This window comes from Channa argus, chromosome 21 (assembly GCF_033026475.1).
Source record: "Channa argus isolate prfri chromosome 21, Channa argus male v1.0, whole genome shotgun sequence".
NCBI classification, from domain to species: domain Eukaryota; kingdom Metazoa; phylum Chordata; class Actinopteri; order Anabantiformes; family Channidae; genus Channa; species Channa argus.
Window position 1 is genome coordinate 18160777 of NC_090217.1, and position 25073 is coordinate 18185849.

Sequence of the window (25073 nt, forward strand, 5' to 3'; positions counted from 1 at the left end):
AACTGCGTCACACCTACTCACCAGGTAAGTCACTGAGCTGTTATGTATCTTTCTATCTTTTCTTTTCTGTTATGTTTCCTGTGTTGTTTTGTAGCAGATGCTTTTTATAATGGGTTTCTATCCCTGTGCACCGACCAGGCTGGAGGAGAGTTGTGGCTTTGTCTGTGGTTGAGCTGCTGCTTTTATTTTGCCTTTTTAAATTTGAGTTATTCTGGTGTAATAATCAGTAGCAGTATGGGAAAACTGCTCCATGGGTGTGTGAATGTGTGTGTTTGTGTGTGTGTGTAACTAGAGGGACATTCTTCTTACATTAGTGCAGAGATGAATTAGGAAAATGGAAGCTAATGTAAAATAATATTGAAAAATCAGTGTCTGTACTCTCAGAGCATTAGAGTGGTGAGCGTGACAGACATACTGACTGTACGAAGCTTTACCTCAGAGTGAAGAAGCTGCTTTAATGAGCATTGAAATGTTTCCAACAAAATAGAAAAAAGTCCAGTTGACATGACTTCCACATAACAGATGATATTTTGAGTTAGTATTACAAGCAGGGAGGCATTTGTCAGGCATGTGTCTAATGTAAGACTTGGAAAAAAGGATATTTGCTGTATACCTGTTGAGTACAACATATTTTCATCCATCAATAAAAGCAGTGTCACACCATTCAGATGATATGGAATTTTCTCCCCGAAATATCAGCATCCAAAATTTGTGCTTCCACTTAAGCAGGATGTGAATTAACACAAAGTGAATGCTATTTTTGTGTGCACTGTAAAAATAAGTTTTGTTTGTTTTTGGATAGAGGCAAACGCCTCATGTAGAGATATTTCCAAATGTGGACAGGAAAAAGACAGATCTTTTGCTGTTCCAGTGTTTGGTCACTTGATGAATTAGCACCATCTGTCCTAGAAGTTGTTAAAGGTTATGCGAGTCTTAAGCTTTTTGCGACAAAATAGAAGAGTGTCTGGGGTGTTTTCAACCAAAGTTTAATCACAAATTATATACAAGCTGTGTCTCAACTCAGGGGCTGCAGTCTTTCAAGGCTGCATTTGATGACAGTGTCACGACAAAGCTGTTTCATTTCAAAAGGTCCTTCAAATCAGACTGAGAAATGCAACCTTGTTTCTTTCAGAGCCTATGGACAATGATAATGGAAATGTAAAACAAAGGGGGGTCACCTAAAACCTCAAGGCTTTGTAAAATTGGGGAGTACAAAACAAGGAGTACAAATATATTGGATATGATCTTTAGTGTGCACTGGCTTCACTGCTCTTTAGGTCTTGATCAACAATGAGCGCTAGTTGATGATTGTAGGAAGGGGCCCGTATGGGATTTTTAGAAATGCAGGTATGTGGAAGCTCCAGTTTATAGTCACTTTCACACATGAACAGGAATCCTGACATTCTGAGTCCTGAGTCTGTCTGGAGGGGGTGCATGTGAAAAAGCAAATGTGAACCTCCTAGTACTGTACCTGTGTGATGTATCTAAGCTCATGGGTGCAGCTCCTCTGTCCTGAATTGTTGGGAGGATTTAAAGTGAGTCAATGGGCGTGTTGACAGTGTTTCTGTGTGTGCTCCTGTGTGCACACAGAAATTAAGCAGCGTTTCTCCAGTAAGGACACTTCTGACTCGGGCGATCTCCCGATGTGTGACATGTGTATAACTCATTTTCGGACAATATCCAGAGCTGATCTCTCCTGACATTGTCCAGAGTTCATATGTGAAACAGGCATCAAGCAAGATTCCTCTGTATGGTGATAAGTCAATTCTTTACTTAGTGATAAGATAAAGTTTGTGGCTGCGTGTTAACATAATCTTTGCTATTATGATATGACTCATTTATCATTATTTGGCAAGATTTTAGGAAATAGCCACCAGACCATCATTGAACTCAGTATCTAGGATGACCAATACACACACACACACACACACACACACACACACACACACAAGCATGAAACACCCTCTTCCTCTCTCACATTGATCGGTGTGATTTGTGGCTCCCTGTGGAAAACACAAAAGGATGAGGACAAAGACAAGGACGACCTTATTCTGTTTTCAATACTGCTATTTGTCGATTGGGAGAGACACTTTACTTTAGGCTGGAAATGCCTTGTGCTGTAGTGTGTGTTTGAGCATGTTTATATGTGTCTGTGTGTGTGTCTGAGACGGCAGAGTGAGACTGCAGGATGGCCAAATATGGTTCGGTCAGCTTTTGTTTAGGAGTGAAATAAGGCCGCCTGATTTCATCAGTGGCACAACAAGGTCAATTGTTTCTTTTTCCGTGTGTGTGTGTGTGTGTGTGTGTGTGTGTGTGCATACCCATGGGTTGTGACCTTCCTTACCTGCTACTGAATAATTGTGATCTGGAGCCTCTGGCTGTTCCTCATACATGGTCAGGTCACATGGTGGAATGTGTATGTGCGTGTGTTTGTGTTTGTGCACTCTGACTAGAGAGTTACTCTTGTTTATTGGCTCCTAGCAATATTTTTGAACAGAACTGCCGAGTCTAGGATATTTGTCCTGCAACCAGAAACCTGTCATTCAAAAATTTGATCCTCTGTTATCTTCTATTTGGTTCTAGTGAAAAACAAAATCACCAAAGCACTAAGCAAAGTCAGCCAAACTTACATTTAATTTTAGCTTTTTGGCAGATGCTTTTATCCAAAGTGACTTACAAAGCAGGAAAATAGTCAAGTCAGGGAGAAGTCATTGAAAGAAAACTGTGATGAGAAGAAATGTTTCAGGTTTTTGTGACATTGGGCAGGGGGCTACTGAGCATGAAGCCTAACCAAATATTGTTTGTGCCACATCCTAAAATTGTAGTTTCCCTACTTCTATAACAAAGTTGTAGTGCCACATTTAGTGATGTAATCATGACAGTTGAGGCAATATAACAACCTACTGTGTCTACTGGCATTCAGAAGAGGGACCTTCCAAGCTATAGAGTTCATATGGGCCATTGAGAACATTAATGGCCCATATGGGCTAAGAGAGATAGATCTTTCTGATGTTTTAGAGGGTCCATCTACATGCCTGAGACATGGAGGACATGAAGGACATATGATCAGTAAAGCTTACTGGTCCTCAGTTAGTTCCCCAGATTACAGGCTTAGTCAATTTGTTACTAGGCTACAGAATGTTTACCCAGTGTTCCCCTTTAATTCTCCTGATTGAATTGTACCTATTGAGTTTATTCTATGTCTGAAAAACACAAACGCCTGTCTTTGCTGACATCCTGCTGTCTGATAGCTTTGTTTAGGCTGGAATATTAAATTATGACGGGCAGAATATTTTTGTTAAATGCCAACTCCAGCTGTTAAAGCGTGAATGTGAACATGCTAAAATGTTAACAAGGTTTTCATAAATTATGCATTTACTTTCCCTGACTCTTTCCCAGAAATGTTTGAGGTCGACTCCCATGCCTCTGTAGCACCATCGTCCACACAGGAAGTAGTAAATAGACCATCAGAGAGCAGAGATGATACAGCCGCTAATTAACTAATCTGTTTGTTTCTCTCACTCTTATGCTGCCTCTCAGAGGAGGAAGTAGAGCATAACAATATTTTGGGCTGTTTGTAAGAAGAAAGAAGGCACCTGATAGGGAAATGATTACTATGCCATAGACTGCTGTGGAGGTGGAGAGACATCTGGCCAAATGAATTAGTTGTAATTATTATCAGTGTAATTATTCAGTGATAAATGATACTGAGTTACTGCCACTTACCTCTGCTTTTGTCTATACACCTGCCACAGATAAACATATTGCCTCATCATTAGGAAATAAAATTGTGCCTTTGACAGCGGTTGAATAAATACAAGGGAAATTTTTACCAGAAAACTGGAATTTATTTGGTTGAGAGCCAGTGGTAACAGCTATGAATACATAGTGAGTCATAGCATAATTCAATCTGGCAGTGTATTCTAAGATTTCATAGTTTGTGTTAACTGAAGCTTAAAAGGCTTTTCTGTTCTGGAAGAATTAGTAACTGTTAACTACTGCAATACTGAGTTTTGCTTTTCCAAAAGAGCTTCCCACTGTCTGGTGGTGATTGATGACAGAAAAGCAATAACTGAAGCTTATAAAACAGATTGGTAACAGCCAAAGTCCTTAGATGACATGAGTAACTTTTATACTGCTATCGTTATAGATAATATCTAGAGGTATGTCAACTAGTGAGAGAAAGACTGCTTTCCTGTTTTTGGGCCTGGAGAGCTTTACCATTGTGGTGAAAATTAATTCCCATGTTAATCAAGGTCTGCTACAGGATAATAAAGAATTATCTAGAAGAATTATCTAAATATTTGAAATTCTACAAACAATACCCCATAATGAAGTTTGCTTAAAATCTTTGAAAATGTATGAAAAATAAACACTGAATAAAAAAATCACATTTACATAAGTATTCACCACCTTTGCTTAATACTTTGCTTTTTACCTTTAGCACCAATTACAGCCCCAAGACATTTTGAGTATGATGCTACAAGCTTGGTAAACCTAGTTTTGGCAGTTTATCCCATTCTTATTTGCAGTACCTCTTCAGCTCCATCATAATCAAAGGGGAATGTTGGTGCACAGCCATTTTTAGATCTCTCCAGAGATATTCAATGGGGTTCAAGTCTGGGCTCTCGCTGCGCTAATCAAGGACATTCAAAGAGTTTTCCCATAGCCACTCCTGTTACTTTGGCTGTGTGCTTAGGGTCGTTGTCCTGTTGAAAGATGAACGGTCGCCCCAGTCTGAGGTCCAGAGTCCTCTGGAACAGGCTTTTCATCAAGGATGTCTCTGTAGATTGCTGCCTTCATCTTTCCCTCTATCCTGACTAGTTTCCTAGTTCCTGCTGCTGAAAAACATCCCAATTACATTTACATTTACTTCTAGTCATTTAGCAGACGCTTTTATCTAAAGCGACTTACAAGTGAGGTACAAGGCAAGCAAAAATCTAAGTCAAAGAGAGAACACCAAAGCAAAGTCCTATCAGAAAAGTGTTTACATTTCATGAGATACAAGAGTAAGAAAACATTTTTTTTTTAGATAGAATAGATTTAAGTGCATAGGAAGGTGCGGAAGAGTTCTGTATTTTGGAAGTATATTGGGAGTGAGTTTGATGAGCGTCCAAAGTTAGTAGCTTGTTCCACCTTATTGGGATCTTTGCTTGCATTCTTATGCAGAGATTGGTTCGAGATTGGTTTCAGTCTCTCTAGAGAAAGATTGTGGATTAAAATCTATTAAACACTGCTTGTGAAGTGACTGAAGTGAACATAACTAAAAAATACTTAATAACTAATATAAAATAATACTGTATACAGAGAACTGCATGTTGCACTGTTGTACTGCACTGGCATATTTTTGCAGAAAATGAAACAGGATATTTTAGTGCTAGATTGCGTATTTAGGTGGACAAACATGTCTTGTCTTGCTATGTTCAGTATCAATGTATTTCCAGTGTGCCATTTCATTTGCGTGTGATTATTTTTGTAGAAAATGTGGGTGTAATTGCCTTCCTTAGTTGTACAGGTATGTAATTTTTGGGCAGTGTGTAAACTAGCAGCACATCTACTATCCAGTACTGATCAATATGCTCAGACTTTGTAAGACATGTATGATGAAGCCCAAATACTGCCATTTTGCTTTTTGTGGTGCTAGCAGAATAACTGGTCGGTTTGCTGGATGACAGTGGTAACAAATCTGAAGCATATAGTTTTATGAAAGACAGTTTCTGTGATGATTAACAGCAGTCTTGCAAAAAATGAGCTTCTCTTTACTCTAGCTGTTCTATATACAATGTAGACTGTCTTTATGTTGAGCAGATGGGCAAGTTATTCTGTTAGCATTCCTACCTGTGTCTGGCTATGAGACAGAAATTCCTCTGTTGCCACTGCACACAAACACACAATTCTCTTAGCACTGTTGAAGCTAATGACTGCATGTGAGGGCCTCTCTCCCCTTCCTCCCATGGCTGTTGGTGGGGGTGTGTTGTTTCAGGGATAAGTGAAGTAATTAGGGAGGTCCAGTTTCAGGGGGAAAATGTCTGTTTTTACAGCTTATTAGAGAAAGACACCCCAGTAGTTTATTCATAATCTCGAAAATTATCAACAACTGCCTCATCTTAGATTGAGACAATTACAAAAAATTTTGCGAATGCTGTTCGCTTGCTTTGTAAATGGTCTAAACATTCAAACAAATGAGAGGTGCTTTTTTATTTTCCTTTAAATGACAATCTGAATGCAGCTTTTCTGTGCACTACACGCCCATGAACACCAGCTTCCAGGAAAACAGCAGAGAATGAACGAAAGTAGGAAATTAGTTTTTCGAGTCAGCACCTCTCTCTCCTGTAGTTCAGAGCCGGATTTATTGGAAAATAAAAGGAGCCATTATCATGTTAGCCAGCCAGTCTGAATGAAAATGACTGTGCTGTTATCTTGTTAAGGAATGGATTGCTCGTCACAATAGTCTAGACATTGTGGGTTTAAGGTCAGACCACAACGTGGAGAAATGTGAACTGTTTAATAGTTTTAATCCACAAAGTATGTCACCTGCTCTGACCTGTTCAACTATGATGCTTTCACTTTTTCTGGGTGGTTTTTAGACAGCTTACATTAGTTACCATGATGAATAGCAAGACGAAAGGAGTGGCTTTCCTATATTTTAATATATACAGCAAGTTCAACTTTATACAATATATGTTTCATATTTCAGTTGAACATTAATATTGTAGATAATTATGCCGAAGTGTCCTTGAGCAAGACACTGAAGCCCAACTTAGTTGCTCCTGGAGCGCGTTGGCCAGCTGCATAGCAGCTCCCCCATCGGTGTGTGATTGTGAGTGCGAACGGGTGAATGAGAAGCAGTGTAAAGCACTTTCAGTGCCGATAGAAAAGCACTGTATACGTGCAGACCATTTACATTGTTTGTTACGGTTTGTATAAGTACTTTACAAGGACCCAAGTAAGGAGATGGCAAGAGGAGGTATAAAGAAAAGGGTATTTATTAATAAAGAAACAGGAGGGTTAAAGACAACTGAAAATCACTCCAACAGGAGGGTAATAAACTTTACAGAACTAAAAACAACAAAATGACAAACTATACATGAATAGGGAGAACGACAGACAGTACAGCTATACCAACAAACGAGGGGCACACAAAGAAAACTAACACAAGGTAGGGTACACTCAGGGACCAGACTAGACCTTAACTAATTCTAATAAGTAAGAGGGTAAATTAACAGGGATAAATAAACTAAACAGGAATAGAAAGAAGGGAATAAAACCTAAACAAACTAAACTAGAGGCAATAGGAAATTAACAGCGGTAACTAATACAGGGAACAGTGTAAAGTAAATAAATAAACTAATAAACTAATGCCAACCTAACAAAGGAGAACCAAACCACTATAACAAGAAATAACCAAACCACATTACTAGGAACAACAAACCCACATAACAAGAAATAACCTAGCTTTAAAATAATAATTTTAAAGCTAAATTACTTCAGACAAAATTAAGACCTAAAATTAAATTAGAAATACTTGTAACAACTACTATTTGTAAATTTGAGTGACATCACCCACTTATAGTTAAAGGGTGCGGGTTTTTACAAGGCTTCACTTCAATAGTCATCCATCTTTACCACTACATGTATTACCATAAAATTAAGATTAAAAAAATTAGTTTTGCATTTTACAGTTCTCATTTATGACTATAACACAGGAACTACCAGCTTCCAGGTAAATACCGTCTCTTGGCATTTTTAGCGTCCTATTACCTAAACATAGCCATTCTGTTAGGATATTTATTGTCAACATCACTCTAACGTAATTTATTGTTAAAATTCCACCCGATTCTGTACATTTAATTCACTCTCAGGTCTCTCTTGCAAATAAGCCTTTGATCTCGAGGAGATATTTCTGACCAAATAATTCAATAACCAAAGAAAGAAAGTCCTTTCTGCCGGTTTTGATTTTTCCATATAGATGTTAACAACAACTAACAACCCTTGATTGAGCCTTTGAGTTACTGCTTGCTGCCACTGAAGACAGAAACATAGAAGAGGAACAGACAGATTAAATTGTACTGTGTGAAAGTCTGTTTGGCTCACACAGTCACATCCAAACAGTGGAAATTCAAAGCTGTGGGATTCCTATCATCTGCAACACTCACCGGTTGCTCTGACAGGCGGCTGTTTGCTAGCTGTTGACACCTGTATTTCACTGACTGATGGATAGATTCAGCAGGATTTGGAGATTGAATCAATTACCAGCCTTTCACTTTTCCCTTTCTTCCTCAAACTCTCCATCTGTGCTTCACTTTTTCCCTTGTTCCCCTTTCTCCGTTAAACCAGCCTCCATAGACTTGCAGCCTTACATGGAGAGAGAGAGAGAGACAGAGAGAGAGAGAGAGAGATGGGCAGACAGGTCGACAGAAACAAGACACTTGACCTCAGGCAGCTGCACAAGGCTGTTGTTGTAGCATGGATATGTCCTAACTATGTGAAACAGCAAGAGGTAGAAGATGCTTAGTCAGGTTTCCCGCTATCAATAAAGATCAAGAGAGACAGAGAGCATCACAACAAAGCAATGCAATTGCAAGATTTAGTTCTTGGAATTACTTTTAATGTACCAAACACAAAGCTGCTAAAATAATTTTATCAAAGCCTGAATCAACCCATAAACATTTTGCTGGTGTTTTCCCCCCTAACTGTAGTAATGTCTAAGGATAAGAGTGTGCTTCAATCTGCTGACCAGTCATTGCTGCAGGCACAGGCCAGTCACTTTACTGGGAAAATCAAGATTCCTCAAGATCTATTCCTTATATGGAGGGAATTACCCAGACCCATTCTGCAGTACTGGTTAACACACACAAAGTTCCACACACATTGTAGTGTGCTTTACAAATCAGACTGGTATCAAATGTATTGATGCCCTCCAGATTTTGACTCCCGTCAGAATCTACTGACCCGTTCCTGTGCGTACGTGTTAGAGTGACATACATAGTTTATTTTTGTCAAAGGTTAAAACACACTGCTGTGAAAACTTAACCATATTAATTGTTTGTGCTGGACAACCCTGCATGTTTTGAGAAGAAGTCGGTATCAGCATCCCAGTGATGCCAATGTTTGCTCACTGAAATGAATGAGGAGGCAACTTCCGATGATGAGGAAGCAATTTTTTAATCCAGACTGCAACTAATAGTCCGAGCTCATCAACCATAGGGTCGGAGGCTTGCGCCCTGCCCTACCCGACATTGACACTGAACCTCTGACAGCACATCTCCAGCCATGCAGCACTAAGCACTGGTCCCAAGCCTGGTAGAAATTGGGAGGAGCTGCATTAGGAAGGACATCCTGTCAGGATCACCAACTTCACTTCCCCCTTCAAGACTTTTATTTTACAGCCACTTCCTGCTCCTGGTCTTGTCACATTTTCCCCCATTTACTAATCACCGGCAATTAGTTCAAGTCACCACTCATCACTTTGTTTATATACTTCCTCAGTTCCCTCGTCAAGCTGCCAGATTGTCTGCTTTCCTTCCAGCGTTCATCTAGATCAGCTTTCCTACCTATGAACCATGTCTGTGTCATGTAAGAGATTTATGGAATCCAGAACTATGAGACTGTTGCACTAGGGCACTGAATCACTAAAGGGATTTTCGGAGTTCTCTTCACTGTCAGGGATTGGAGATTCAGAACAGCTACGTGCCACACGCTCACTACCAGGCCTGCCTCTGTGTTCAGATCCAGACAACTACATCTTCCTCAGTGTCCCCTCCTTCCAACATTTCCCTACCCTATTGTCAAGTTACTCAACTAACCTATTGTCAAGTAAATCAAGTTACTTCGTCTACTCTACCAGGACCACAGTCCACTCTTCCCCATAAGAACTTTGCTTCTCCTCTAGTCTCCACTCATCTTCCCACTGACTCTAGTAAGTTTTGTTTTTGTGTTCAGACACCATATCCCACAAGACACAGTCAAGATACTCATCTTGTCCTCTCTCATAGACTGGAGTTCAGCACCATCTAGTAAGTCGGGGGACTTACTACATCTCCATCCTGTTTTTCTAACTATTATTTTTATAATAAACCTTATTTTAAACTGAGGAGTTGTGTCAAGTACCTTAACCCTAAAACGAGTACCTTACACATCCAGCGTAAAAATTTGCCAATTCAACATGCAGACCAAAGGATCTGCTGAGGTGACCTAACCTTACAGAATAAGCCAAAAGGATTTTTTTTTTTTTAAATGACCAAAATGGATGGGATAAACCAAACAGCAATAGTCTCAAGGCAGCAGAATAGTCAGATTCTGACTCGGTTGCATAAGCAGTTCATCATGTCATCAAAACAAAGTAGGTTACACAATTGCAGCACGGATGCTCTACACAGGCACCTGAAGAGAAAACATTCAAACACTTCATCTGTCCATGAATTATAGAAACCATTTTAAACTGAACTACAGGAGCTGGAACTGATTCAAGCTGACAGTGAGCAAGAGGTGGTTTGAAATATTTTAGTAAAATGGAAAAGTTTAAGAGTTCAAAGTCTTTCTTACCTCCACAAATTGTTGGTTTAAGAAAGTTGCAGAAAATCGGACCATTTATACCAATTGAATACTTTCTGGGGACTGTGAAAGCTTTTAGGGAAATATTTTGTGTTGCTGTAGAGGATCAAAGATCACCAGCCTTCTGCATCCCAACCCAGTCCTCTACCACTGAGCCACCCGGCCTCCTTTGTCTTGGTTTAGAGGAACCACGTTATAATTTAGTTCTGGACCTGTAGTTCTACCTTCCAAAAACGTACTTGGTCAGATTACAATTACACTATGCTGAAAATATTGGTCAAATAGTATCTTTTGACATGTGACACATTTCAAAACCTGTGACACAATGGGTGGGGTTGTTTAATTGCCACCGCAAAAAGGGATTGAACGTTTCATACATCAGAAGGCTAATTTGCATAATATTTCCAGGGATTTGGTCCTGCTCTAGACAATCAAATCACATTTTCCTTGAGGACATTTACCCAAGGCAAGACTAGTGGACTTTAGCTCTTAGGAAAATCCTTTGTTGTGAAAACGTACCTATTGTCGGATATAGAACCCACACCTCGTGTCACAAGAAGATACAGAGACATGTCTCTACTACTGTAGCTATAGACTAGACTTGAGAGCTAACATGGTTGTTTGTGTGTAGAGATTAATGTTTAAACCACTTTGGGTAAAGACACTACATAAACCTGTCCCCTGGGACTTAAAAAAGCTTTGGTACTATATTCATACATCTTTTTTTTTGAAGCGAGACATAACTTCCTAAAAATATTTTCCATGCTGCGCTAATGAGTCCTTATTTCCATCCCTGTGGTGCTGATAGTGTTTTAGAATGAAAGCCTTCAATTTAACAGCGTTTAGGAGCCACTCGGATCCAAGTGCCTGAAAGGATTTGACCTGTCGAACTTTTTCTGATCGCCAGCTGATGTTTTACTGCTGGATAATTAGGGGTCATTAAAAAGCAGGGTAGCTACACAAGCCTGCAGCCTGCATTGTGTGCCAAGAGGAGCACTTGGATCATGTGTGTGTGTAAATTATTTTTTGTGGTTGTATACATACATATTATTACTGCATTATTACATTTTACTGATGTCATGAGGACGTGTTTAACAGTCAGACTGTGGGGACACAGGACAAAGTACTATAATAATATAAATCACTACAATTTAGAGTGAACCTTGTGGCTAAGGTTAGGCATGTAGTGATCATGATTAGGTTTAAGTCAACTATGTCCACTGAGGTAACAGAAACATGAGTCTGTCTCTTTCTCACATTTTTTATTGTGTGTGTGTGTGAGAGTGTGAGCATCCATCTGTGTGACTGGATTGACAGATGCATCATGGGTGACTGGATTTCCAGGAGTTTCCTCATTGTCCTTCTGTTTTCTCAAATGTTGTGAAACAGAAACCCCAACTTAGGTGTCTTTGTGCTTTTGCTTTAGTTCTGTATATTCATGTGAACCAACAGTCATAAACAGATTGATGTTTCAAAATGCTTTATTTGCTCTATTATTTTGGGTAATATTCAAATTCTTTCCTAACAATTTTGTATTTTTGTACCTGGATTTTGTTTTCTCAAAAAAACATGTAATTTGCAAACAAATTAAACGGCGAACAAATAATATAATTTTTAAATGATAATTATTGGTATTACTGAAGCAAATGGGGCCTATGGTAAAACTAAACTACTAAACTGAAATCCATCAGTATAGGACGGGTTACAAAGCTATTTCTAAAACTATACATCTTAGACAAAGCCGTGTTTGGGTACTGATGTAACAGCCTTTGTGTAGTCAAAGTCTAGATTTGAACTTGTATTAAATTTAGGGAACACTTTATTTTTCAGATTGTGATTTAGGTATTGGATTACATGAGATACACAGACACAGAGAATATTTTTTCACAGAACTGTTTCTAAAAAAGCCATTGTTGTGTGTTTATGTAAGACCTGATGCTTTTTATTTTTATTTTCTGTCATTGTCTTTCACAATCATAAACACATGCACACTGTAGTTTATTGTGAGTACATGTGATACCACAGAATGTGAACCAATCCATCCCAAACATATGGACTATTACCTCCAGTTTGAGAAATGTTTAAAAAAAGTTTAAAATAAGAAGCTATTGTTGAAATTGGTGATACAATGCAATCTACTGTATGTAAATTAGAACCAAGGTGTATTACAGTAAGATTCATGCAGAATGCAACTGGTATCAAGCTCCTTACACAGACAATACGTAGCTTAAATGCAATATGGTTGAGCTCCTTGATTAGTATATTTCGCTATTTATGAATTAGGTTTGTTCTGTGTTCATTTTCTCTACTGAACTCTGAATTTTAAGTCTGATTTCTAATGATAACAAATTGTAGCTCACTTCACTTTTATGGAGCATCAGTGAAGTGAACCTTGGCTCTTGTCTCTTATTAATAAGAGCTGCAGCAGCTTTAGTTAGCTGAACACCCAGCATGCAGATAATGTTTGACTTTGCAGAGTGTGCTCTTTTTTTTTTCATTTTCTATCCTCTATCTTCTGCTTGTGTCATCCCATTTTCATCTTCTCCTCACCCCAGCCCACATTCTCCCTCTTGAAGAAGATTTAAAGATGCACAACCCCCCCTTTTTGTCTTTCTTGTTATCTAAAGAGATGGTGCTGCTCTCTCAGCATAACAGTATACTTGTGTGTATTGTACCTGGCCTGTAAGTGCAGTCTGGGGTGCAGATGAGACAGTGGTTAAAAGGCAATGGCACCAGCTGCTATGCCGTGCAGAGGCTCATTGCACTGGCAGGTCATGAGAGATTTGCAAAGTGGTCAGGGCTTAAGGCCTTATTTGCCTTATTTGTTGCGTGCACAGAGAACGGCACAAAACATGGGAGTTCAAAAGGGCAGTGGTTGCTTTAATCCAGTCAGGAGACAGAAAAAACTCCAAATGCACACAGCTACATACGCAAAGAGAGCTTTGCATGTATATCAGCATTTTGTATATCCATGTATTTCTACACACCTGCGCATTTACAGTAGTTGTATCGTGGGAAATGCGTTTCTAGGCACCAGCAGGGGAAAGTTTGTTTTAAAGTCCCTTTGCAGTAAATTACCTTAATTTATTTAGAATGTTAGGTATCTAATTTATTTTTGGTCATTTTGTAAATCTTTTGGAAAGTTCTAGGTCTTTGTTTATATTTTTTTGAGTAGTTTTGCATCTTTGTGGTTGTTGAGCTTCTCCCTACAAATATTAACGGTAATTCCAAAAGGTCTGTGTCCATTAGGCCCATTCAATAATTCATCCATACAGGGACACATTTTGATCTTCTGCAAATTCCATTCACATACCGTATATACGGCACTTTACTGCAATATGAGAATGAGCAAATATTTAGTATTTAAGCATTTAATTGCAAATGTGCTAAGGTGATATTGTAACTCTGAACACAAATTGTCGACCATCTGGAACAACTCATAGTTCAGGTGCATTGCAAATATCTGCAGTGTCCTTTGTGGTATGGCATGGCTCTCACTCTTTTTGTCTTTTTTTTGTCTGCCCTATACTATCACCATCCAAAAAAGCTGAAAAGGTTAAAAGACATAGCTTCAAAAATATACAAAAGACATTTTGACTAAAACTGTATGGTTAGTTGCAATTGTACAATGTCAGTCTTGTTGCAAATCAGCTAATTGCAAGCAGGCAAAACTGTGATTACAACAGGGAGACTATTCTTGTTTCTGACTTTTCCCAGAATTTGAGTATAGAGTTAAAAAAAACATATTTTGTCTAAAATACTGGGTTTTTCCAGAATTGTGTGTTGTGTAAATCTTGCAACACGAGCTTGGTGTCTTCAGTGTGTACTGGGTAAACTGAGCTTTTCCCAAACAATGATGTAAACTAGCCCAGAGAGGATCAGGGGCTGTATGTCAGCAAGAGAACTTTCTGCTTTCTCTAACCTTTATGAGCTTCCTCGTTTAGAGTGATGAGTCTCACATCGGGGCGACTGTGGCGCAGGAAGGTAGAGCGGTTGTCCACCAATCTGGCACGAAGTGTCCTTGAGCAAAACACTGAACCCCAACTTAGTTGTTCCTGGTGAGCGTTGGCCACCTGCATAGCAGCTCCCCCATTGGTGTATGAGTGTGTGTGTGATTGTGAGTGTGAATGGGTGAATAAGAAGCAGTGTAAAGCGTTTTGAGTGCCAATAGGTAGAAAAGCACTATATAACTGCAGACCATTCAAATAGTATGCTGAGGTCATTGTCCATCTTCACTGTGAATAACTGAGTTTTGCATTAGCAGACAATAAACCCCTAAACATTTTAGAATTGTCACACACAATGATGCAGTGTGAGACAGGCTTGTGTTTTCATATCACAGCTGCCAAACATGTAAATTACATTTTTAAAAACAAGTAGTAAAATGTGAGGTAAAATGTGCTTCTTAATACAGTTGGGGGACAAATTTAAAGAAAAATAAATGGGTAGAAAGACTAACAGTAAATACAGATGCTTCTAAATAGGACATATAGTGTCACGGAAAGGTTTGTTTAAAGTATAAGAATTATGTGAATTACTGTATATGGTGTGGCTTTTGAGGTCTCCAGATCTGAGCTCATTTGAACACCTATGCAAAATTTTGGGCTGACATGTCTGCAGTCTCCGTTATCTTTGTCAGCGTACCAAATAGGGGATTATCGTTTGATAGAATGGCGTTTCAACCCTGTAGGAGAGTTCCAGAGAGTTGTAAAGTCAATGTCTAGTCATATTGGAAGTGTTTTGGGGACACATGGTGGGCCAACACCTTTCTTAGATATTTGACATTGCTTTTCACCTGTATATAGAATTTGTATACTTGCATAGATGCAATATACTAGGAGTCACTAATAGTCAGACTGCGGTCTGGGTCTTTACCCAGGCCCTATCCTGTCCGGACCCAGAGCCGAAACCGACATATCATTGTTTTTATTCACTTTTGGTGGAGATTACATTTTGACCAGCGACTCTTTTCTGATTCTACACTGGTACTCAGCAACAGGGACATCCTACCTGTCTCTGTTTGGTCAATACTCTTTGCCATCAGTTTAGGCACAAGGAGTTAGATTTTTCAAAATAAAAATGTTTGCCAATCACAGGCAGAGTAGGGCAGGCCTTTAACCGATTACAGGTGTGGAAAACCTGCATTCCAAGTGAAAACAGCAACAGTGACAGGTAGAAAAAAATATGAAGTGAGAAGTGAGAAGAACTGTGCTAAACGACGAAAGGATTACACAGAAAACCAGGATTTTAATCTGGATTGGACTGAGGCCTACATATTCATCCTTCCTGTAGGATGCTCGAAACCGCTGTGTCTCATCTGCCCTGCAAAGGTGGCAGTTGTTAAAAGTAAGAATGTGAAACAACACTACAAAAGAAGCACAAAATTACATTTAAAAAAATTACCCACTTAATTCAGCAATTCGGCTTCAGAAAATTAGCAATCTTAAAGCCAAGTCCAGTTTCACAGAAAACATTCATTTGGGAAGAAGCCAGGTAAATCAGCATGTCATCTTCATAGCTGCACATGTGTGAAACAGTGATTCAAAAATTGAATCCTGGGTAACTCAGTGGTGAAAAAGTAATGGAAGCTAACCCAGAACTTTACCTTGTTTCTTGACCCCAAAATGCTCAGTGTTCTCACTACCCTCCACACACAGACATGACTCACAGTAATCAGTCATAAAATATGCTGATTTTTGTCATTTTAAGCAAATGTATAAACCATAGTAAGTCAGACACAGAGTTACAATCACCTACTCGTGTAATGCTCTATCAGGCAGCCCTAAAAGCGGGGTCGAGATGTGTCGAGGTTGCAATATAAATATAAGATTGCTTGATATACAATAGTTTCTTAGCCAACATGCCGGGGAAAACAGAAAAACAAAAGGAACATAAACGGTCTCACTACAGATGGTAGGAGGGAACAATATAATAAACAAATTGCTAACACTAAGAAAACTAACACTATAAACAAAAATCACTCTCGAGGAGGAGGCTGAATCTATAAACAGGAAATCACTCTAAATGAGGAAGCTAAATCGACACAGAAATACACTCAGTAAGTAAAAAAAAAAAAAGTTCACTCATTGGGAGAAAAACACTCACGAAGAGGAATCTAAAGACTATAGTACTACTGGGGCAAACTATGAGAATGAAAGTCACTAAGAGTAGGCAAGGGGGGATATTACAGTGGGCACAATGTACATAAAGAATACTTGTAAAAAAAAATACAAAGACAGAACAAAAAGAACACCTAACTTTTAACAACTTGAACATAAACAGCACTTTTACAAAGTAGATTTGTTGTGTAGCTCAAATGGATGTGTACTATTTTTGTGTGTTTTATTCTGTTATTTAATTAAGCGTAGTTATTGCTATGGGTCAGACAGTTTTAGAAGAATCTTTATTGTCATCACTGAGCACATATACACATTACACATACATGTTACAATGAAATTCTTTCTCTGCATTTAATCCATCCCACTGGGGGAGCAGTGGGCAGCCACAGAGTTCTGCATCGCATCTACCCACTGAGCTACCAGGCCATTTGTGGTGTGTGTCTGTGTATCTCCACTCTAACCAGGCGTTCACATATACGGCCACAAAAGTCTGGGCCAGCGGTAGCTGCCCATTCACTGTCAATGGAAAGCAAGCTATGATGCTTTGTGAGGATACACAAACAATGGCAAAAGCTAGAATGACTTTTAATTTGTCAGCATGGTTAGTATTTAGCATTGGGGATAGTCAGAAAAAAACTGCCCAGTCAGGCAGAGTAGGTTAAGAATATCCTCAGCACAACACACCCCCAGAAGTGCAGCTTCACCAGAGCTAAGCTACAGACAAATACATTGTAGCCGTATTTGTGAATGCCCAGTAAGCAAGGCAAACACCGCAGCAGCTCCCAGCATTCTGCTCATCTGCTCTCTTGTCTCGCCAGTTTCCCTGGGGAGAGAGACAGCCTGCTGAGGACACACACACATACACACACAAACACAGATGAAGATGGCTGTTGGCTTGTGAGGGACAATGAGGGGAAAAATGTTTCTGGATGTCCTCTCCCAGAAAGTGTCACTGATTTGTGTATGTGTGTGTGGACTTGTTATCTGTGTACTTGAATGTTCATCTGCGGTGGTCTTATGTTTATGGAAGAAGTCGCCTTCTGTGCTCTTACCCACCCATTCTGTTAAATACATACTCTTACACACTCACGCACACACACACATGCACTGTAGGTGTGTCAGGCCTCTGGCTTGACTTCAAGGAGATAATTACAGGAAGGAGCTTTTTGGCTTTGAATGCTATTTGATTGCACTGCCTCTTCCTCTACTGCATATCAAGAGAGCTTTTTATTTGTGCATATATATGTGTGTGTGTGTGTGTGTGTGTGTTGCCACAGCAACGCTGGAGGAGTGGTTGTCAGAGTGTCTGCTGTAGATTTTTAAGCATGATATGTTCAGAACTGAGACTAAGACATGTTCTTCATTTGCAAAATTAAAGATAATCTGACTCTCACTGCAAAATATGCTTCATGATGTTCTCACAAGATGAAAATTTTAGATAATATTCAACAACATAATATTCTCAGGTTATACCATTTCTTAGAACACAGCTTACAACCTTGAAGAGCATCACTGTTGCTTTAAGATGTGACAGTAGTCAAACAGCTGTTAGCTCTTTGAAAGCTGCTGTATACAAAAAGCCTAGAAGCTCTGAGCGCATAGCTGCCTAATGCAAGTAAACTATAAGGCTTTAAAGTTAGGGAAGTACTACATTTTCTGTCATTTTCAGGTTAGCTATGAACTTTTGAACTAACCTTTTAACTAACTAACCCCATACACTCCTGTGAATTACATGACTGGGTAGGAACAAACCTACCACTAAGTATAGTGGCTTTGCTTTTAATTAACTGCCCCAAACAAAATTATTATAAAGTATTGGTAGTTTAAGGCTTTTCAAAGTCTGTATAAGCCTTTACATCATTCAAACATTCCTTCACTGCTGCAACATGTCTGTAGTTTAGTAACACTGAAACCATTAAATACATCCATCATACATACATCAGTAACAACCACCTTTCAGGCCAATCATTCTCTATGGCTACTGCTGATAAGAAGGAACAGTGTTAGATAAATCGGTCAGATAGTATAACAGCATCAGAGATGTAATGAAATAAAGATGTGTGTGTGTGTGTGTGTGCAGTTGTGCTGCACACACACAACACAGCAAAGTAAATAGACTGTGTTTGCTCAAATCAAATTACAAGTTGCCATGTTTACAGCATTATATATGAATGTCAGTAGTTTTTGCTGTGTGCGCGGGTTCATATGCACACAGGAGGGGAAAGCAGTTACATCACATTCAAGTGTGTGTTTGTGTGGCTGATGGTTAAGTTGGTGGTTGACAGCTCTATCATAAGAACCCCCCCCCACCCCCAACACACACACACACACAGATATTGTGGCTGTGTGGGCTTTATCATTCCATAGTTCCCTAAACTAGTGTTTGTGTTTATTTGTGAACATGGAAATTAGCTATTAGCAAAATCTGATAAGGTGTTTCTAAACAAAATCTTAACCGCAGTTCAAAATTGGCAAAATGCATTTGTTACAAGGATTCCCCCTCAATATGTATATTTGAAACATTAGGTTTTAGTGTCTTTCTAATGTTGAACTGTAGCAGGGAATCTAATGCATGTGTTAATTCAGAGCAAATATATCTCTTAGTCCTCCTCCATGCAGACTACACTGTTTAACAGTGATAACATAATCTCCACCACTTCAGCAAACCAAGCTTTATAGGTAAAAGATGGATGTTGCAGTCTGTGGGCCTGCAGCTATTTGTGCTTTTAAAGGAGTGCAGAATAAAAGGAAGTGAGGACAAACTGCTTCATCTGCTCTGAGTTGGACTGAATAGTGGAGAGAGTCAATTACAGCAGAAAGTTATTTCATGTTCATTTGTCATCATTAACCAGGTTTGGCTTTCACAATATTTGCTCCAAATAGCCCCATGTGTTGGATGTGTATTAAAATATGCCAAGTACATGGTGTGTACATTTATTGGTGTAAAGTGTATATTTATTGGTAACTTGACCTGAACTTGAAAACCATGTTAACCGGGCCCTTGACTGACTTATTCGGTGCTGCTACACTGTGCAAGATGAGTCATGTGAGAGATGTTGAGTAAAATGGCTTGACAACTATTACCTTTATTTAAAGTAGAATATTTGTAATTTGTTCCATTTAGCACCCTAGTAACCAAATGGTTATAGCACCGCATCCTTGGTAAATGTGTTTTTCACCCCAAACAAGCCGTGCTATATATACTGTTTTAGCTATAAGTTAGCAAGCAATGGCTGCGCTGACGGTGTCTGTGGAACTGTAATTTGGTTGGTTTATTTAGCTCAGCCTCCGACTGAACTCACAAATTACCAGAAACTGCTGCCTAGTTCTCCCTTGCTGTCTCCCGTTTCCTCTCATTTCTGTACAATAATAAATCAGCCCTGGAATAGGTGCAAATTTCTTGTAAAGTACATATATAATGTGACTTTAAAAAAAGTCTGAAAAGTAGTGGACCTTGTAAAGAGTCTTGTTGGACTTTATATGAAATGTCTATTCTTTTTATTAAATAACTGTGTTAACTAATACAAGGAAGTTTATTTTTTTGCATCTAATAGTATAGTATTCCTATTTTCCTCATAATTTCTAGTGTTTAATGTGAAGGCAAAATAAGTGTCCATGTCATGATACAGATTGACTATGTTTGATACTTTTTAAATGTCGCTCCATTTAGAAGGTCTTCAAGACTTTAGATCTAACAGATATCTGCAACAACAAAACATCAGGCAGGTTGGTAGGACCAGTAGCTGCACACTGGAAAACACAAAGCTTCAAAGCCCAGGGACACCTGCAGAAAGGAACAGAAAGAGGGAGACAGAGACGGACAAAGACAACTACGGAAGAAAACACACATAGGTAATGTCATACAGTGCTGAAAATTGAGTGAGACGAGACGAGAGAAGAGAGGGACAAGAGGAGGAAAGGAGCTCAGCGTATTGGGGGGTGGGTCCCCCAGCAGTCTAAGCCTATAGCAGCATAACTATAACTAACTATAAGCTGTATCAAAGAGGAAGGTTTAAGCTTAGACTTAAAAGTAGAGAGGGTGTCTGCTTCTCAAATCTGAACTGGAAGCTGGTTCCACATGAGAGGAGCTTGATAGCTAAAGGCTCTGCCTCCCATTCGGTCGTCAGGACACATGACACAACAACACTGCTAAATTTGATATGACGTTATTTGTCCTGACCATACAGTACAGACACTGGTCCTGACATTGTGCTGTGTTTATTGTCTTGCAGCTCTTATGTACTGTTATAAAGACATTCTCATGGGTTCATATTTAAATAGAGCTGAGCCATATAAGACTGTACATTAGCACTTGCTTGAAGCTTGTGATTTATCTTACTTAAGCTAAGTTCCTTTATAACAATCTATACAGTAGTTACTTTACAGAAAGTGGGTATTTACTGTGTAACAGTTGACTGTCACAAAAGAATATCGATAGATACAGATATCTGTCACCCAAACTGCTTGGTAAAAATTGTGGGCATCAAAGCTTTTATTTCCTGATGGGTTTAACTTAATGATAGTCAAAATCTGATAAATCTGTTGGATTTCAGTATCATTGTAAACAGGCCAGGAGGGAAAAGATGTAGGTCATCGATCCCTAATTGTTCAAATGTATCCATCAGTAGATTAATTATCATAGATTCATACATGGTCAAATTTCTATGATTTTTGTTTGATGCTTGTTGTCTTGGCTTTAAATCTGATTCTTAAAGCTAGCTCACCCTGCTCCCTGTGAGTGCTGGTGTCGCTTGTGATCGATTGAGAAAAACCTATTTACCTATTTGTTTCCTATTTGTTGCCTTATGTCTGCACATAAGCAGTGTGTGCACAAATTTAGTTAAATATTCAATTTAATTTAAAAACAACATATCAGATTTTGAAACTGAGACATTTTACCATTTAATTGAAAATATTAGCTCATTCTGAATTTGATGGCAGCAACAAATCTCAAAAAAGTGGGAAGAGGGACAACAAAAGGCTGGAAAAGAATTGCCACAAATCAAAAACGAATGGACAAGCATTTGACAACTAATTAGGTTAATTCATAACGAGTCAGTAACATGACTGGAAGGAGCATTTTTGAGAGGCAGAGCCTCTCGAATGTAAAGATGGGCAAGAGTTTCATCAATCTAGAATCTAGAATCCTGCATCCTGAATCTAGAATCCTGCATCAGATCTGATATGTTGTTTTGGGAAAACATTCCTCTCCTAAAACCCCTGCAACTGGTCTCCCCACTTCCCAGACGCTCCCGGTGAGCGTTGGCCAGCTGCATAGCAGCTTCCCCATCAATGTGTTTATATGTGTGAATAAAAAGCAGTGCAGACCATTTACCATTCTGTTTTTATTTACATTTACACTTCTTTCTAACTTTTTTGGAATTTGGGTTGTATTCTCTTTTTGTGATATAAGTATTGTACTGAATGATTGGGTGGGGTTTAATATAAGTGTAGCAGCACACACAAGTGCAGTGAACACAAAAGTGGTCTCGTCTAACAGGAAGGCTTTAGTCAGTGTGGTTGGATCAGAGTTTTGTTATCTGTGTCTGAGCCCGGCTCTTCTTAAGAGAATAGACACAGGAAGGAAATAGCATAGTTGCATTATCCCTGACCTTGTGCTTTTGCTACATGTTATACTAGTTTTTCCAGGACTGGTGCTTGTTGTGTTGTTAGAGGCATTGTTCACTGTTATCAGATGCATTCAATTCCAAGTATGTGTTAAGTTTACATAGATAAGGTTTCCCATAAATTTTACCAGACATTATTTAAGACACAACTGGTAGAAATGCAGTCATATTCCAATCATCTATTCATCCATTATTTTCCTCCTCATGCTTTTAAGGGCTTTGGACTATACACCCTGGACAGGTTGCCAGTTGTACATGAATAGAAGCCCATGTCCATTCTTTGTGTCCATCTTCAGAGAAGGGTTTGCAAAAAGAATGACTGAGCCTTAAAGTTTTTTAAATATTATTTAAAGACTAGATTTGTGTGTTTCTCTAATTTTAGACAAGACAAGACATTATAGCTGACTCACTATGTCGTCATCATGATGAAATCCATCATTGTTGTGGTTGAACTGAGCTTGTGCCTAAACCTGGTACTGAAATACCAGACTGGATGGGAAAACCTAAATGCAAAATGTCAGTAGCTACTGTCAATGTGCATTCAAGCAAAAATAACTGTAGATGTGTCCATAGTCATCTGTAACAGAATATACAGAAGCGAAGCATGATGTTAACTTGCCTTTCAAGAACAGCTCTTTCCTGTGTTGACAGTTTAACAGCCAATAGTCACAGCCTGATTATATTATTTCACTGGAACACCCATCGGTGGCTCCCAAGACGAGTCACCCAATGCCCAAGGCTTCAATCAGATTACCTTATATCCTGCCTTAAGCTTCTTCTTCTTCATTGCTGCTTTGAGATCCGGCTGCTCCTTCATTTCAAAATCTGACATCTGTTGAAGTCTTGGAGTGTGTTTCCTGTCACCACACCCTGCTGTTGCTCTTTGTATATATATAACTGCAGTGCTACTTATAGTACATGTTTATCTTAGGTACTGGGATTCAAATATAGGCTTACCTCACAAAAATAAATGGGATTAAGAATTTAACACATTCAGGGTTAAACACATTTTACACTGGACTCAAATGATGTTCTCCTGTGGGAAAGTCCTGTGTCTTGTTGACCTATCCTTCCACCACAACATGCTCCCTACATGAGCTTTCAAGCTTAATATACTATGGCATTTATTAGTATTAGCAGTATTACCTGACCTAGAAGGAATTGTGCGATTCAATGGGCCTTTTTAAGTCCCATCAACCCATAATTATGCTTTATAAGGCACCTTATACTTCCTAAGAAGTTCAGTAGGTTCTTACTATGCACAGGCATGTACAAACATCTACATTCAGCTTGAAGTGGGAAGGGACTACTGTCTCCTTCTTACAAGTCCTTCACACCCAGCCATCCATCCTGATCTCCTTCAATGTTTTTTCAAAATACATTGTCAAGTCACTTGTATTTCAGTAATACTAAAAACACAAGATGTCGCTCCTATATAGCATGTTCGGACAGTAGAAGGCCATACTTAAGGTTCAGTAACCTTAGGTATGGACTGATACCTGCTTAAAATGGGTAATTGAATAGATTGGTAGTTCAAATCAGCTGGTCTGTATGTTATGGTCCAAACTGAGAATGCAAGCAAGCAAGAAGGGCTGAAGAGAAGCCTCAGATTAGTCTGTACAACCATTATTGCAGGGTAGGTATTGTAATTTTTATTTTGTTGAAGGGAGGGAGGGTAGTCTTTTGGGAGAGCAGGAGGTCTTTTTTTCTCTCTCCATTAGTTAATTCTAGTTCAACTTTTTCTTGCAAGATTTATCATATAAAGACATCAAAGAGCTACATTAAAACATCGCCATTCTTGTGTGATTAATTGATAACTATTCATTTGATGCCAGTTTTTATGTTTTTCCACTCCAAGTAATGATAGTCAGACTGGACCAGTGCTTAAGTTGGGTAAAAATGTAGCAGGATCATGTGTTTCAGAAAGAAGAACTACAGTATATTGGCATTCTGAATCTTAAACTCTACATATTACCCATACACTCACTGTTATTGAGAACAAATTAAAGGCCAGATGCTGACTGCTCCTTCACCATACTCGAGAATGTGCCTGTGTTTTGATGCCTGATCACACAGAGTGGAAAAGACAAGACATAGGGGGTGAGCACCAAACATCAACCAGCCTCTTCATAACAGACATAGTCTTAGAAGATAAACTCTTCCCCCTGTTGTTTATAAAGTACTGGAGAAGCCAGGCTGTTTTTTTTTCTGACTTAGCGAAGATTGTCTGACCCCGACGACCTTGAAGATATTACTTTATCAGCAGAAAAAATAAACACACGAAACATCATTATTGACTTTTCCATCTGCGGCTTGTTGGGTTTTTAAAGTCTCTTTTGCTGGCAGCATGAGGAACAGCTCATCTTCCATTCCAAAACATTTCTGGTGGCTTTTAAATATTCTCCTGCTAACACACAGCACTCCATGTGACCCTGAATTCACAGCTCAGTATGTGTGAGAGTGTCCTCATGTTAACTCAGTGACGTCAACTTTGATGTTTTTTTGTGTGTCCCATTATGTGTATTTCTCTTCTCTTCCATCTGGTCTGATGCTGGTAAGGGGTGTAACAGGAGAACTGACCCCCCCTCCTCTCTGGACCCTCTTCTGTTTGTCTTTTTGTGCTCGTGAGGAGTCACTCAGAGGTGGGATTATGAAAAAGAGGGAGAAATAGAGACGGACAGAAAGAGAGGAGGGGGGATTCAAAATGGGAAAGAAAGGAGTTTAAGGGTGTAACCTGATGATCACTGAAGATGCGTGAGATTACTTGTGAGAT

The 25073-nt window shown here is 39.0% G+C and overlaps 1 protein-coding gene across 27 annotated transcripts in view; it reads left to right on the plus strand.

Annotated features, from left to right (window-relative positions):
* plekha5 (pleckstrin homology domain containing, family A member 5) overlaps window positions 1-25073 on the plus strand; it is a 220552-nt gene that overhangs the window by 39321 nt on the left and 156158 nt on the right. The gene's annotated exons all lie outside the window — the stretch shown is intronic.